Here is a 13,711-nt window from a genome sequence, read left to right on the forward strand (position 1 = left end):
ACCGCACACAACACACCAACTGTAAGCAATGCACCTCTGCTGTCACGAGCACAACAACAGAGAATGTAAGTTACCTTGTGAAAATTGCATTCTGAAGAGGATGCGTGGGGTAGCGTACCTATTTATTGCCGGGTAACTGTAGCGTAGCACGGCAACCATAGAGATAGCGTGCTTCGGAAACATGTCGAGCGCCGGGACAGCAGAATAACGGTAGGTAGGTAGAGCGACACGGCTTGCTGATAGAGTGGCGTGCAGGAACCCCTGCTGGAGAAGAGAGTATGGAACTTGTACATTAGCATGTACACGACCCAATGGCTGCATATTGAGATAAGTATGTGTTGTTGTTGGACCTACCAGCCCCAGGCCAGCTAGCCGGATAACCCGTGCAGGGGAGGGGCGATTCGGAGACACGCGGCCAAATTCTGTTTAAACTCTTTGGCGCCTTATCCTGCTTTCCAAGCGTTGCCATCGTGTATGTGTGATGTAGGGTGGATCATGAAACTGTATTTACGGAAAGTGGGAACTACATGACTGTCACGGTTCTGAGGCTTAGAGCATGAGCTTGATCACTATTCACGGGCACTTAGGATGGTGGGCTGACCGCGTGGTGATATCGTCTGTCACGTTCATAGTCTGCTGGGCAAAGTTGACTTGTGATACCTGCTTTAGGTGTTGTATCAATGTGTTATGCGTTCGAGAAGGGTGTTTGTATAATGATACAACTCCGTGCAAGGCAGGTATGGGAGGGAAGTGAGTGTCCCATGCGTTTGTTGCCTTCGGTGTTCGGTGTGATTTGAAGTGACTTCTTGGGTGATAAACGGCAATTCCTCATCATTGATATCTTGCGAGCCACGGAAATCACAGGGTAGGTGAGGGCGATGAAATATTGACTAGAAGTATTTGCTAAATGTGTCGAGATTCCATTGAATGCTTGTCATGATATTGCCATCATCGTCTGCCAGCCGAACAGGAGGAGTGTTGGTGTTCGACTTCATTTGGTGCAGATTCCGGATTGCATTGTAATAGGAGCGTGGGTCAGGTCGTAAAGCATCAGTAGCTTCTGCCTGCCTTTGCCAGAAGTTGTCTCCATCCTGCCTCAGTATTTTTCTGATTTTGTGCTGAATACTGTTGCGCTCTTCTTTTAGAACTTTTCTTCTGGCAGGATCTGGCTCAGCATGGATGGGTATGTGGAGATCTTTTTGGTCTTGGGATAATTGTTTTATAGCTGGATTTGTGCTCCGAGTTGGCTTAGCACGCCGAGGCTGAATGCCAAAAGACGTACATGCGGCACCATGTACAGTCGACACAAAACTGTTCCATAGAGTATCAATTTCTCCCTGCGATGACGGTGGTGGTGACTGTACGACGGGTAGTGACTCAGACAGAATACGTTGATATTGTTTCTGCGTGTCGGCAGAAGGCCGATTATATGTTACAAAGCATAGGTGGTTGGCTTTGGGAGCATTGTTCGATTTCTTGAAAGAAAGCCGAACATCTGCAATTACTGAATGATGATCAGATCGGGGTATTAAGCCTCCATATGATCGCGCGTTAGTGACAATTGACACGTCCGATTTCCGTACCATGATAAAATCGATCATGTTCCTGACTTGATTCCCATCGTTATGACACAAGCCATCAGCAAACCACGTTGCACGATGCTGCATGCGGTGCTTGAACATTGTGTTAGCTAGTAGCAGGTGATGCGTCTCACAAAATTCAATTAGACGGCTTCCGTTGTCATTACTCATTCTGTGTTTTGAGTACATTCCTACTGGGTTCGATGAGCCAGCTGGCCAACTGCCTACCTTGGCATTCATGTCACCCAGTACACAAGACGTCACGACGATTGGCATTTCCAACAGCTTTGCTCAGCAAGGAATAAAATTCATCGGTCTCAACAGGGTTAGCTGTAGAACGTTGTAGGGTAGGAGCGTAGCAGCAGATGACTGATACACCTCTACTGTTACGACTTCAAGTTAGCAGTATCGGTAGCGAAACTACTCGGTTCGAATAGAATTGGTACGAATCGATATTTCTTACAATATTTTTATTGACGAGAATTCCTACTCCAGCTCTGGACGAAGTGCCTCCAGAACGATAAAAGGTGTGGCCACTGTCCAACACATCGATACTTCCCTCACTCCCCCTCATCATCTGCTCTGTTTACAGACCCCCTGGAGACAGCATCTCCCAAGTCCAGGCATTTAGTGACCTCCTAGAGGACTGTCTGTCCAATATTAGCCTCCCCAATTCTGCGATTGTACTTGCAGGAGACTTGAATGCTCGCCACTCTGACTGGTCTCCTACAGACACCACGGATCGTGCTGGAAGGGAGTTCCGTAACCTCTTCTCTTGTTTTGGCCTTGAGCAAATGGTGACATTCCCCACACACTTTATCCCCCACGGCTCAACATCGTGTATTGACGTTGTGCTCACGGATCATCCTCACCTACTACTCTATGTTACATCTCTTGCTCCTCTTGGTGCATCTGACCACGCACAGATCCTCAGTCACTTTCTACTGCCTACTGATGCTGTTTATCGTGAGGAACTTGCTGCAAACGGACATCCCGCTGCTGCACCCCAATACCACTTCAGGAATGTTCCTGCAAAGCCGGAATATGACTTTAAATCCGTGCCATCTTCCGCCTGGGATAGTGTGAATGCAGACCTCGCTGGTATTGACTGGAGCTGGCATCTGCGTGCCAGCAACGTCAATGATGCGCTTTTGCACTTTTCTTCCATTCTCAACAGTGCCCTTGAGAAGCACCTCTGGCCATTCGGAAAGCAGCCGTATTCTCACCGCTGCCGACGGCCCAGTCAGCCACCCTGGGTTGATGCCCATCTCCGCACAGCAATCAAGTGGAAATATGATCTCTATAGCATTTTTAAGAAGTACCCAACACAACAAAACAATCAAGTATACCAACAGCAGCGAAATATAGTGAAAACCCTGACGCGGACAAAGTACAGAGCTTATATCCGCTCAGTGCAAACTACTTTGCAGGGTAGACACCGTCCATCGCTTCACCAGTTTGTGAGACAAGCAATAATTCGAAACGTATCACGGGAAATTCGGTCACTCACCACAGGGACTCAGCAGGCGGCTGACCCTTTGGCCAAAGCTACCGCATTAAACGCCCAGTTTGCCTCTGTGACTCGGGCAGATGACCCGTTGCTCTCTATTCCCCCTATTATCATTCCCTCGGAGCCCTCAGCTTGTTTCACGTCCGTCATCACCACAACTACCACTGTCCGGCGTCATCTGAAGAAGCTTCCGACGTGCAACGCATCTGGTCCCGACGGCATCCCCAACCGGGTCCTCAAGGCCCTGGCACCATCCATAGCATTCCCTTTGTGCCATATTTTCAACATGTCATTTACCACGGGCATATTCCCTTCCGCATGGAAAACAGCGAAAGTCATACCTGTATACAAGAAAGGTTCCCGCCACGAACCTGCAAACTACAGCCCTATCTCTCTTCTTCCCTGCGTGTCCAACGTATGTGAACGCATCTTTTATGATCACTTATACAGACATGTTTCGCCGTTTCTGAGTCCCGCTCAATCTGGCCGGGTTTCGTAAAGGCGACCCCACCTCCCTTCAACTGACCCGCATCGTGCAGCAGGTGTGCCAGCATAGGGATAACAGAGCGCTTGCTGGTATTTGCTTCTTTGACTTGGCCAAGGCGTTTGATACCGTCTGGCATCGAGGACTTTTGGCCAAGCTCGAGCATGCATTCAGGGTACGTAAAAAACCAATCTCCTGGCTGAAATCTTATCTCTCTGGGCGTTATCAGTACGTAACTGTGCTTGGCACATCCTCGGCTGCAGAGCCAGTATTGTCAGGCGTTCCTCAAGGATCAATTCTTGGTCCCCTACTATTTATAATTTACGTAAACGATTTACCTGCAGTCTTCCCTGGAACGTCTCTGTTTGCTGACGACACAACCCTTCTCACCTCATCAGCTTCCCTCACTGGCCTGAAAAACAACTTGCGTGCTGGCATTCAGGAAGTTCTTTCCTGGATGTCGTCCTGGAGATTGTCCCCAAATCTATCAAAAACAAAGATCATGCTCTTCCCGCCCCAGCCAGAGTTCACAACCCTCATCCATGCCAACTTTCCAAATCCAATTGACATAGTGTCTTCTCACAAACACCTTGGCATTGTGATTGACTCTGCACTCTCTTGGGTACCCCACATCGATTATATCTGTAAAAAATCAAGTACATCCATAGGCATTCTCTCCCCCCACTGCTTCTACCTCCCACTTTCTTGCAAGCTTCATTTTTATTTAGCCTACCTTCGCCCAATATTTGATTATGCCGATACGTCTTGGGTTGGATTATCCTCTTCCGCTGCTGCAAAGCTTGAAATACACCACAAAAAAATCCTTAAAATTCTCCTCCGTCCACCCCGCATGCTCTCATCATCCGCCCTTTATAAAATCGCTCACACAACCCCGTTATCACATGGACGCAGTGCACACCTGGCTTCTCTTGTCTATTCTATTAAGCTTGAGTTGTGCCCACCTCATCTCATGTGTTTTAATTGGTTCTCTTCCCTAAGAACTAGAAACTCGCTCTTACTCCCTAAGTGTAACTCATCCACTCTTTTGCACTCTCCTCTCTTTATTGCTTATTCTGTTTGGCTCACTCTACCCGGAGAAGTTAAGGATCTGACCTCACTCCGCCTGTTTAAGATCCGTGCCGCCCCTTATTTACTACGACATAAATAGCTCATTATCCACATGTCCTTTGCGTCTCTGTGTTTTTCACTGTTTTTATTTGACATTATCTTTCTTTACGGAGTTGTTGTTGCTGTTCATTTTGCTACTCTTTCTTTTTCCCTCCCCTTACTTTTATTTATCGCTGTGGTTGGCAATCACCCACTCTCTTAACATTGGCCGGTGTTTCTACCGAGTCTTGAGATGTTGTAATAAATATAAAATATCATGGTCATGCTTGCAATTGCATGCAACATCAATTACATCATTCGTTCATAAACGCACTTTGCAACAACATTTGCTAGATTTTCAGCGATTCTCAAAGAAACCCTCCAAAATCGGCTAAAGGCTTAGCGATTTTTCGATCAGTCCTCCTTTTCGGCGAATTTGTCGGCTGGCCGATTTGGAGAAAGCCTAGTCGACTGTATTGTATAACAACTGTAACGCGGCATGGCTGCCATAGAGATAGCGTTCTTCAGAAACATGTCGATTTCCTTGACTGGCGAGTAGAAGAATGAACAGGTAGGGTGAACATGCAGCTGCTGCTGCGGAGTGTATTGATAACCTCTGGCTCTGGCCAAGAAGAAATTACATGATATAAAGAGCATGTAGGATATTATGGCCATGTTACACCCAGCCTGCCAGCCTGCCAGCCTGCCAGGGTACCAGGCTGGGTAGCTTGCTCAATATTATCAATACCCGTACTTCCAATTAATAATTATTTTCGCAATGTAGAAAAGAAAAAAGGACATATGGAAACGAGTTAAGGGTAACTCTCCATCACTGTAACAAGACACTATAATTATACAGTCAGAAAGTGCAACAACTAGGCACAAAACTGACAGAGTAGTGACTACTACTGAGACATTCGACGTCCTGACACCTAGCTTCAACCAGGGAGTAGTACATTGTACTACTCCCTGGCTTCAACACATCTCTGTTGCGCTAACCGACAGCCTTCCAACTCGGAAGGTTCAAGGTTATAGAGAGACCAAAGAGGAGAAGGTAAGCGCAACGAAAATGAGCACAAGCTACAGTCCCTATGGAACAAAGAATGTCGATTGTTACTGGACGATGACGAAGTATGGACGAAGTATCCTACTGGTCTCATAGTATAGTAGTATATATAGTATTTATTCATATTTCTCTAGGGCAGTCCCCACAGACCTATGGTTTCCTTACGGGGTACCCTAGCCAATCTAGGATTGCGATACGAAATTGACTTGGCGAAGCAGCAAGGCGGACAGATGCCGGAACTGAGTTCCAGTGGTCAGCGGCTAAATAAGAAAGAGAGGAATAACCAAATCGAGAGGAGGCTCGTGGCAGCACAAGTCCATCGTCATCGTCCAGTAACAATCGACATTCTTTGTTCCATTGGGACTGTAGCTTGTGCTCATTTTCGTTGCGCTTACCTTTCCCTCTTTGGTCTCTCTATAACCTTGAACCTTCCGATTTGGAAGGCTGTCGGTTAGTGCTACGGAGATGTGTTGAAGCTAGGTGTCAGGACGTCGAATGTCTCACTACTCTGTCAGTTTTGTGCCTAGTTGTTGCACTTTCTGATTGTGTATGCTTGTACATGTAGTATCTCTCTCTCTCTCTCTCACTCTCTCTCTATCTCTCTATCTCTCTCTCTCTCTCTCTCACTCTCTCTCTCTCTCTATCTCTCTCTCTCTCTCTCTCTCTCTCTCTCTCTCTCTTTCTCTCTCTCTCTCTCTCTCTCTCTCTCTCTCTTTCTATCTCTCTCTCTCTCTCTCTCTCTCTCACTCTCTCTCTATCTATCTATCTCTCTCTCTCTCTCTCTCTCTCTCTTTCTCTCTCTCTCTCTCACTCTCTCTCTCTCTCTCTCTCTCTCTCTCTTTCTATCTCTCTCTCTCTCTCTCTTTCTATCTCTCTCTCTCTCTCTCTCTCTCTCTCTCTCTCTCTCACTCTCTCTCTCTCTATCTCTCTCTCTCTCTCTCTCTCTCTCTCTCTCTCTCTCTCTCTCTCTCTCTCTCTCTCTCTCTCTCTCTCTCTCTCTGTCTATGTCTCTCTCTCTCTCTCCCTCTCTTTCTCTCTCTGCTATTGGCGCGCCTGGTTGTGATGAAGCCGAGACCCAAGGTCGGCAGAGCATCCCAGACCACGCCACCACTCCCCTTATTCATGGCTCACACATGACGGGTTAACGTGGCTCTACTTCTTTTTTTTTAAAGTAGTAAAAAAAAACTAGTTACAGTGGTGGAGAGTTACTCTTAACTCGTTTCCATATGTCCTTTTTATTTTCTACATTTATTATTGGCTCAATACCCGATAATACTCATAAAATGGACACACTTCAGGCTCATTACAATACCCGAGTTTCGAATTTCACAATGAGCTCAAGTTTTTCTGCACATTTCAGCAGTTGCTAGTGCGTTAGTATAATATGCCACTATTTTTACATTAAAATGTACTTCAATACGCGAAGGACTAACGGGACGTCACTTTAAACCTAGAGCTACCAACATTTCAACTACCCTAGAATTACCGGAGGCATCATAATCCACCGGACTTAAACATACCTGCTTGGAATTATTTTCGGCAATATGTGTAGAAAAAGAAGTCCTTGGGGTAAAAGGTACCTTTTAAAAGGAAGAACCAATGACAGGTGCACTATCTTGGAGACCAGCAGCTGGCATTGCGCGCAGCGAAAGGGCGACCTCTCGTCAGTTTACGGAAAAATAAAAGAGCATTTGCTTGCCATGCTCATCCTGCAAACTCTACATTTCAGTCCCTCACCCCGGAAATGGCTGCTGCTTGGCCAACTTGCTGGATTTTTCTCAGCCAGGCTGGTCATTCTTTGAATGCTGTGATAAATACATTTACGAGCGAAAGGAGAACGTGGTGTCGCGATTCATAGCAAACGAATAATTTCCGTTCGCCGTCGTGTCCGGAGACCATCTTCGTGATCAAGCTTCAAGTAGCAGAGTACTTCCTGGAAACTATTTTTTGGGATTTTACATGATTATAATTATGGCGTCCATTCCTATCGAGCCGAAGGGCCGTCGGCAAATTATTGCGGGTTCAGAGGACGCCTCTTGCGAAAATTTGCGAAACCAATTCCATGATATTGCCTTCACTCAAAGTAGAGTCCTATCCTATTAAATGTTCTGTTTTCCCTGCTACCTTGTGCACGTGATCATGACATGGATCATATTCTGGTCAATAAATGCAAATAATGCATCTGCCCCACCTTCAAAATTGTGAATATCCCGGAAAAGCCCGCAAACTTCGGAAGCAACAACCGGTTGCGAGCATTCGCGTTTGCTTGGAGCAACAAATTTCCAATATCTACCGACTTTGCCAGAGAACCCAGTTTCATGAAGGAAAACCTGCCCGAGTTTTGGAGATTGATGTTCTGTTATGTGTATGGCTCCATAGCTTTATCACCACCATTATCCGCTTGCTCCCTCGACTCAGGTCCGGATCAGACTGATCGAGAAGCCGGAGCAATTAGTATCCACTCATCTTCATCTGGAGCATAATAACTATGTGTCTCTGGGTTCGGTCACTTCTAATTGCTCGCGCACAAAGCTCCATGCACTCTCCTCGCATTCATCCCCAAACTCCTGCCCAAAAATTTCAAAATCAAATGAAATGCTTTATCGGCAGCGACACTGCGCCTACTGAACATGGCTTCCGCCAGACCAATGTAAACTCAAAGGAAGTTCCTAGAACATTACAGCTGCCCTGGCACTTCATATCGTTGTATATCGCAGATGACATAGTGGATCACTTTCCAAACTTCGGACGAACAAATTTGTCTGTTTCGGCAGGATTCAGGATTACGATATTGACCATAACGACACGTGAAATACTTCGAAGTATGCATAATTATTAGCATGTCCATATGTACAAATCACCACCTTCATGATCCCCAATCTCCTTGCTCCCAAATGTATTCCTCTTCGCGTTATTCACGCGTGGTTCTAAGCCAAATTCGCCCTCTTATTGATGCCTATGGTATGTGGAGTCATATGATGCAGCGCGGTACTTCTAGGTAGCACCCCCTGGCAATTCGGAACTGTACTAAATTTTTGAAAACATAACCCACTCCCATTAACAAAATACAAAATAAATAAAAGTCACAAAATTTGGGGAGATTCTAAGCCCCCATATAACAGCAATCCCATTTTGAAATTCGCAAATGCATCATAATTTTATGATGCCTGCGGTAGTTCTAGGGCTAAAATAATTTCTGTCGACTTCCCCGCCAAAATATATAATATTTCGTTGCACGTGTAAGAGGCGCACGTGTGCACCGCTACTTTTCACGTCAAGCCGGCTGTCCAATTAATGTATTGTCAAGTATATTGGTGGAAAAAATGGAAATTTATAGGCACAAACGGTAAAGGGTAACTTGAAAATGAATGATTAGCCTGATATTAATTTTGTTCACTTTCTAACTGTGCTAGCAATTTTGTTTCGGAGGAAACTATGGTAGAATGTCATCAAGTTTGCCGTGAGCAAGCGCCTTGGTCAGTACCAGTTTTCTTAATTAATTATTGCAGGTCTTAATTCATTCTGATGTACCATCAGATTGCTACACGAGTGTTCGGTACCGCCCCATCAATGGGAATCGATAAATAAATCATTTTATAAGATCCACTGCTGTAAGTTCATCATAATTATTGATAGGGAGTTAGTCAGAGGGAAATAATTCTAGCTATTTCTTTCATGACACATGGAATCGTGATTCCGATAAGACGTTTTCATTTCTTGTTGGCTGAGTTTTACGAAATAAACAAGAAATGTTGTTCTTTTCGAACGAACAGGTCTGGGACCGAGGTCCAACAGTTTTGGGCGTACTGGTACGCCGCAGTCCCTCATCTTTTGTTTTCTTGCTTTGCAAGCTGGTTGCCTTTTTCTGGACTCCCTTGATTTCGTCAGTCGTAGATCTACCTGCCTTTCCGTTATGCCTCCAAGGAAATCCAAGGCCCCCTCGGCAGCGCAGCTGGTACCTCCAAGGAAAAAATCCAAGGCCCCCTCGGCAGCGCAGCTGACCGTGGAGCTCAATGCAATGAGGGAGAAGTTTGAGGCGGAAAAGGAAGAGAGCGCCCTGAGAATCAGGCTCCTCGAGGGACAGCTGGAACGGGGAAATGAGTCGTCCTCGTCCAAGCGTAAACGCCGTAATGTTTCTGTGTCGTCGTCGTCTTCATCTTCTTCGTCATCATCTTCTTCATCGTCCTCGTCATCAGATTCGTCTGACTCGTCGGATGACTCCCGCCGGAAAAGAAAAACCAAAAAATTCAAAAAATCGAAGAAGTCGCGAAGATCCTCCACCTCGATGTCAGCGCGAAAGTGGAAGACAAGGTCTTATGAAGTGCAGCACGGCCTGAATGAGCAGCTGCAACGCCAACTCAAGAAGACCAGGCGGGACCTGCGGAAGCTGAAGGGTGGCCGAAGTCTCTCTAAGAGGCTCAGAAGAGGTGAGTCGTTGCTGTCTGCTAGACAAGAATGGTTGGTGGTGGCGGATGTGCATGGCCACGAGGCGGCCAGCAGGTTTCAAGAGGGGGGTGAGCTGGTCGACATCCTGTCGTCCTCCGAAAAGTCAAAAAAGCTAATCGCTGCGATTCAAAGCACGAAGCAAAGAGCCCCCACTGTTAACGTTAGGCAGCCCTTTCGTGGCAGTGCCCCAGCCACCTCGTCCAGGAGCTGGGGCAATTCCCCAATCCCCTTCACGCCGGGCGTCACAGCAACCCCTGCCCCAGCAGTTCCCCCCAGACCCCCCAGGCCTGTGTGCCACCGCTGCGGCAGCGCTGACCACTTCGTCAGATTCTGCACCCAGACCATCTCTGCCCCCGCTGCTAGAAAATAAGCCTGCTGTTGTTGCACCAATTCATTCCGATGAAGAAAGAGATGTTGATTCTTATTTGATGGAGGCTGATGGTGGGTGGGATGTGCGTGAAGTTGGTGTTCAAGATGTTCAAGTAGGTAGCCTAGCTAAATGTATGCAATTTTGGCGCATGATGGGGGCATCTAGGTTTATTCAAACCATAGTACTGCATGGATACGCACTGCCCTTCATAGAGGTCCCGCGTGCAAGAGAATTTGCAAACCACCGCAGTGCATGCGAGAATGCCGAGTTTGTTTGTGACTCGGTGGAAAGTCTGCTGAACCAGGGTTGCATTCAAGAAGTAAAAAGGGAGGATGTTGTAGTCACCAGTCCGTTAGGCGTTGTGAACAACGGCAAGAAGCTACGACTCATTGTGGACTTGAGGTATGTAAACAAGCATTTGCAAAACTTTAAGTTCAAGCTCGAGGACATGAAGGTCGTGGCAAATGTGTACTCTCAGGGAGATTATTTGGTTACGTTCGATTTGAAGAGTGGGTACCATCATATTGAAATTGCGAAGGCGTATTGGAAGTACTTAGGTTTCTCCTGGGTGGGGAAGGGGGGTGATCGCAGGTGGTTCGTTTTCCGTGTTCTCCCCTTCGGTTTATCCACTGCCCCATACATTTTCACGAAGGTAACCCGTGTCTTACTAAGACACTGGCGGAGGGACGGCATCAGATGCCAGCTTTACATGGATGACGGGTCGGGTGGGCACTCTACAGTTGAGGGTGCACAGGCAGTAGCGAAAAGATTGAAATCAGATCTAGTTCAGGCCGGATTTGTTCCAAACGAAAATAAGTGCCACTGGGAGCCCTCACAGACGGTAGAAATGCTTGGCATGGAAGTCGACATGAGGGAAGGGATCATACGGGTCACTAAGGGACGGGTGGAAAAGCTGAAGACGTTTGTAGAAAAGCTGTCACAGGTCGAATATCCAACTGCCAGACAATTGGCCAGGCTTACGGGGTATTTGCTATCTATGTCGCTGGCATTGGGCCCCGTGTGCAGGTTGAGGACGAGGTCATTTTATGCACTGATTATGAACCGTGAGTCGTGGCATGCAAAACTCAGCTGGTCTCAAATGGCGCTTCAAGATCTGGAGTTTTGGTCTGGCTCGTTTAGTCAATGCCACGGTCAACCTTTTTGGAAAAAAGACCCCAGGGTGACAGTGCTCTCGTGGTCCGACGCGAGCGACTCTGGCTGGGGAGGTTTCTCAGTTACATCAAAAGGAACTGAATTAGCTAAAGGGGAATGGACCAAAGAAATTGTGCAGGCTGGTGCCAGCTCCACATGGCGTGAGCTGCGAGCTATTTTGTTGGTTCTGAGTTCGCTGTCGAAAGAGATTGAAGGTGGCGTTTGCATTCACAGAAGCGATAACCAGGCAGCCGTGCACATAATACAAGTAGGCAGTTCAAAATCTCATTTGCAGAGCGAAGCACTGGAGATTCACAAGCTGTGCGCCGTGCATGGTATTCAGTTGCTGGCAGAATGGGTGCCTCGCGAAGAAAATGAGCTGGCCGATTACCTTTCAAAGCTGTCTGATACGGATGACTGGCAGTTAAATCCCAAATTGTTCGATTGGCTTGATTCGATGTGGGGCCCTCACAGCATTGATTGCTTTGCAAGCAGCAGAACAAAGCAAATGAGTAGATTCTGCTCAAGGTGGTGGAACCCGGGGTGCTCGGGTATTGATGCATTCACTGTGAATTGGAGCGGAGAAAGAGTTTGGCTGGTACCACCAATGTACTTGATAGGGCGTGTGGTAGATATGTTGATCGTGTCAAAATGCCACGGTACTTTGGTTGTTCCAGAATGGCAATCGGCGCCATGGTGGCCAAAGTTGCGTTGCGGCCCAAAGTGGGCAGATTTCGTTAAGGAGGCAATCAGCCTGCCAAAGTCTCATGATACCTTCCTGGAGGGTACTTGTCCATACAATTTCTTTGGGGGCAGTGTGAGTCCTTGTGACGTGTATGCACTACGCATTTGTACAGTGACAAACTGTGTTTGTTAGAAGAGGGATGCTGAAATTCGCCGGCCGCTGGAGTTTTTCTCTGACGGAAAGATGTCTGTTTGTGGAGCATGTGGTGATGAGCGAGAATGCGTGCATGCAGTGTCTGCGAGGTCCTGCTGCAGGATGTCCCCACTGTGGGGAGGTGATTGTGCTCTGAGCACGTAAGCAACTGCCTGGCAGTGGAAAGCTGTGGGTGCGAGTGAATGGCAGGAGTGGTGGAAGATCGCCAGGTATAGCGACGACATCCCCCTGGGGGAAGAAGGAAGCTGACGAGTCGACTGCTCTGACATAGCCAGCTAGGAAGCATTGACAGAAACCATTCTATTCTCTGTTCAGAACCAGCCAAGGACAACCTCTCAGAGGACATGAAGGCGCTGGAACAATGTCTGCCATCCATTATGAATATGAGTCGGGCACCAAGAACTGTGAAGAAGTACGACTCTGCTTTCTGTAGATGGAGCAAATGGGCAGAGCGTCAGAAGGTGCCTCATCTGCCAGCAGACCCATTTCACGTAGCCCTATATCTGGTCTACATCATGCAAGATGCCAAAACTGTCAGCCCATTGGTCTCAGCCGTGTGCGCCTTGTCATGGAAACATGATATCCAGGGATACTCGGACCCATGCTCTAACGGAGTGGTGAAGAATGTGATGCAGGCAGCCAAGCGCTCTCTGGCTCGACCGAAGGATAGAAAATTGCCATTATCAAAACCACTTCTGGAGCGCCTCCATCGGGAACTGTCAAGCTCATCACTGCAAGACCTGCAGACCCTAACCCTCATAGTACTGGGTTATGCCGGTATGATGAGGTGGGATGATTTGGCCAACATCTTCGTGGATGAGGTAGCCATCAAGTCATCACATATGGCGGTCTTCCTGCAAGTTCGCAAGAACGACCAACTGAGGCAAGGTAGCTGGGTGTTCATCAGCCGGTGGGAGAGTGACCTGTGCCCGGTATCGCTAGTGGAGCATCTGATTGAAAAAGGAGGGCACCAAGGTCATGTCAAGCTGTTCGGGCGTATAGCTCGTGTAAAGGGCAGGACCGCCATCAAGCACTCGCTATCCTACAGCAGAGCAAGAGAGTTAGTGCGTGAAGCTCTGAAGCGTATCGGCGTAAACC

The sequence above is a fragment of the Sycon ciliatum genome, chromosome 10 (genome assembly GCF_964019385.1).
Source record: "Sycon ciliatum chromosome 10, ocSycCili1.1, whole genome shotgun sequence".
Classification (NCBI taxonomy): domain Eukaryota; kingdom Metazoa; phylum Porifera; class Calcarea; order Leucosolenida; family Sycettidae; genus Sycon; species Sycon ciliatum.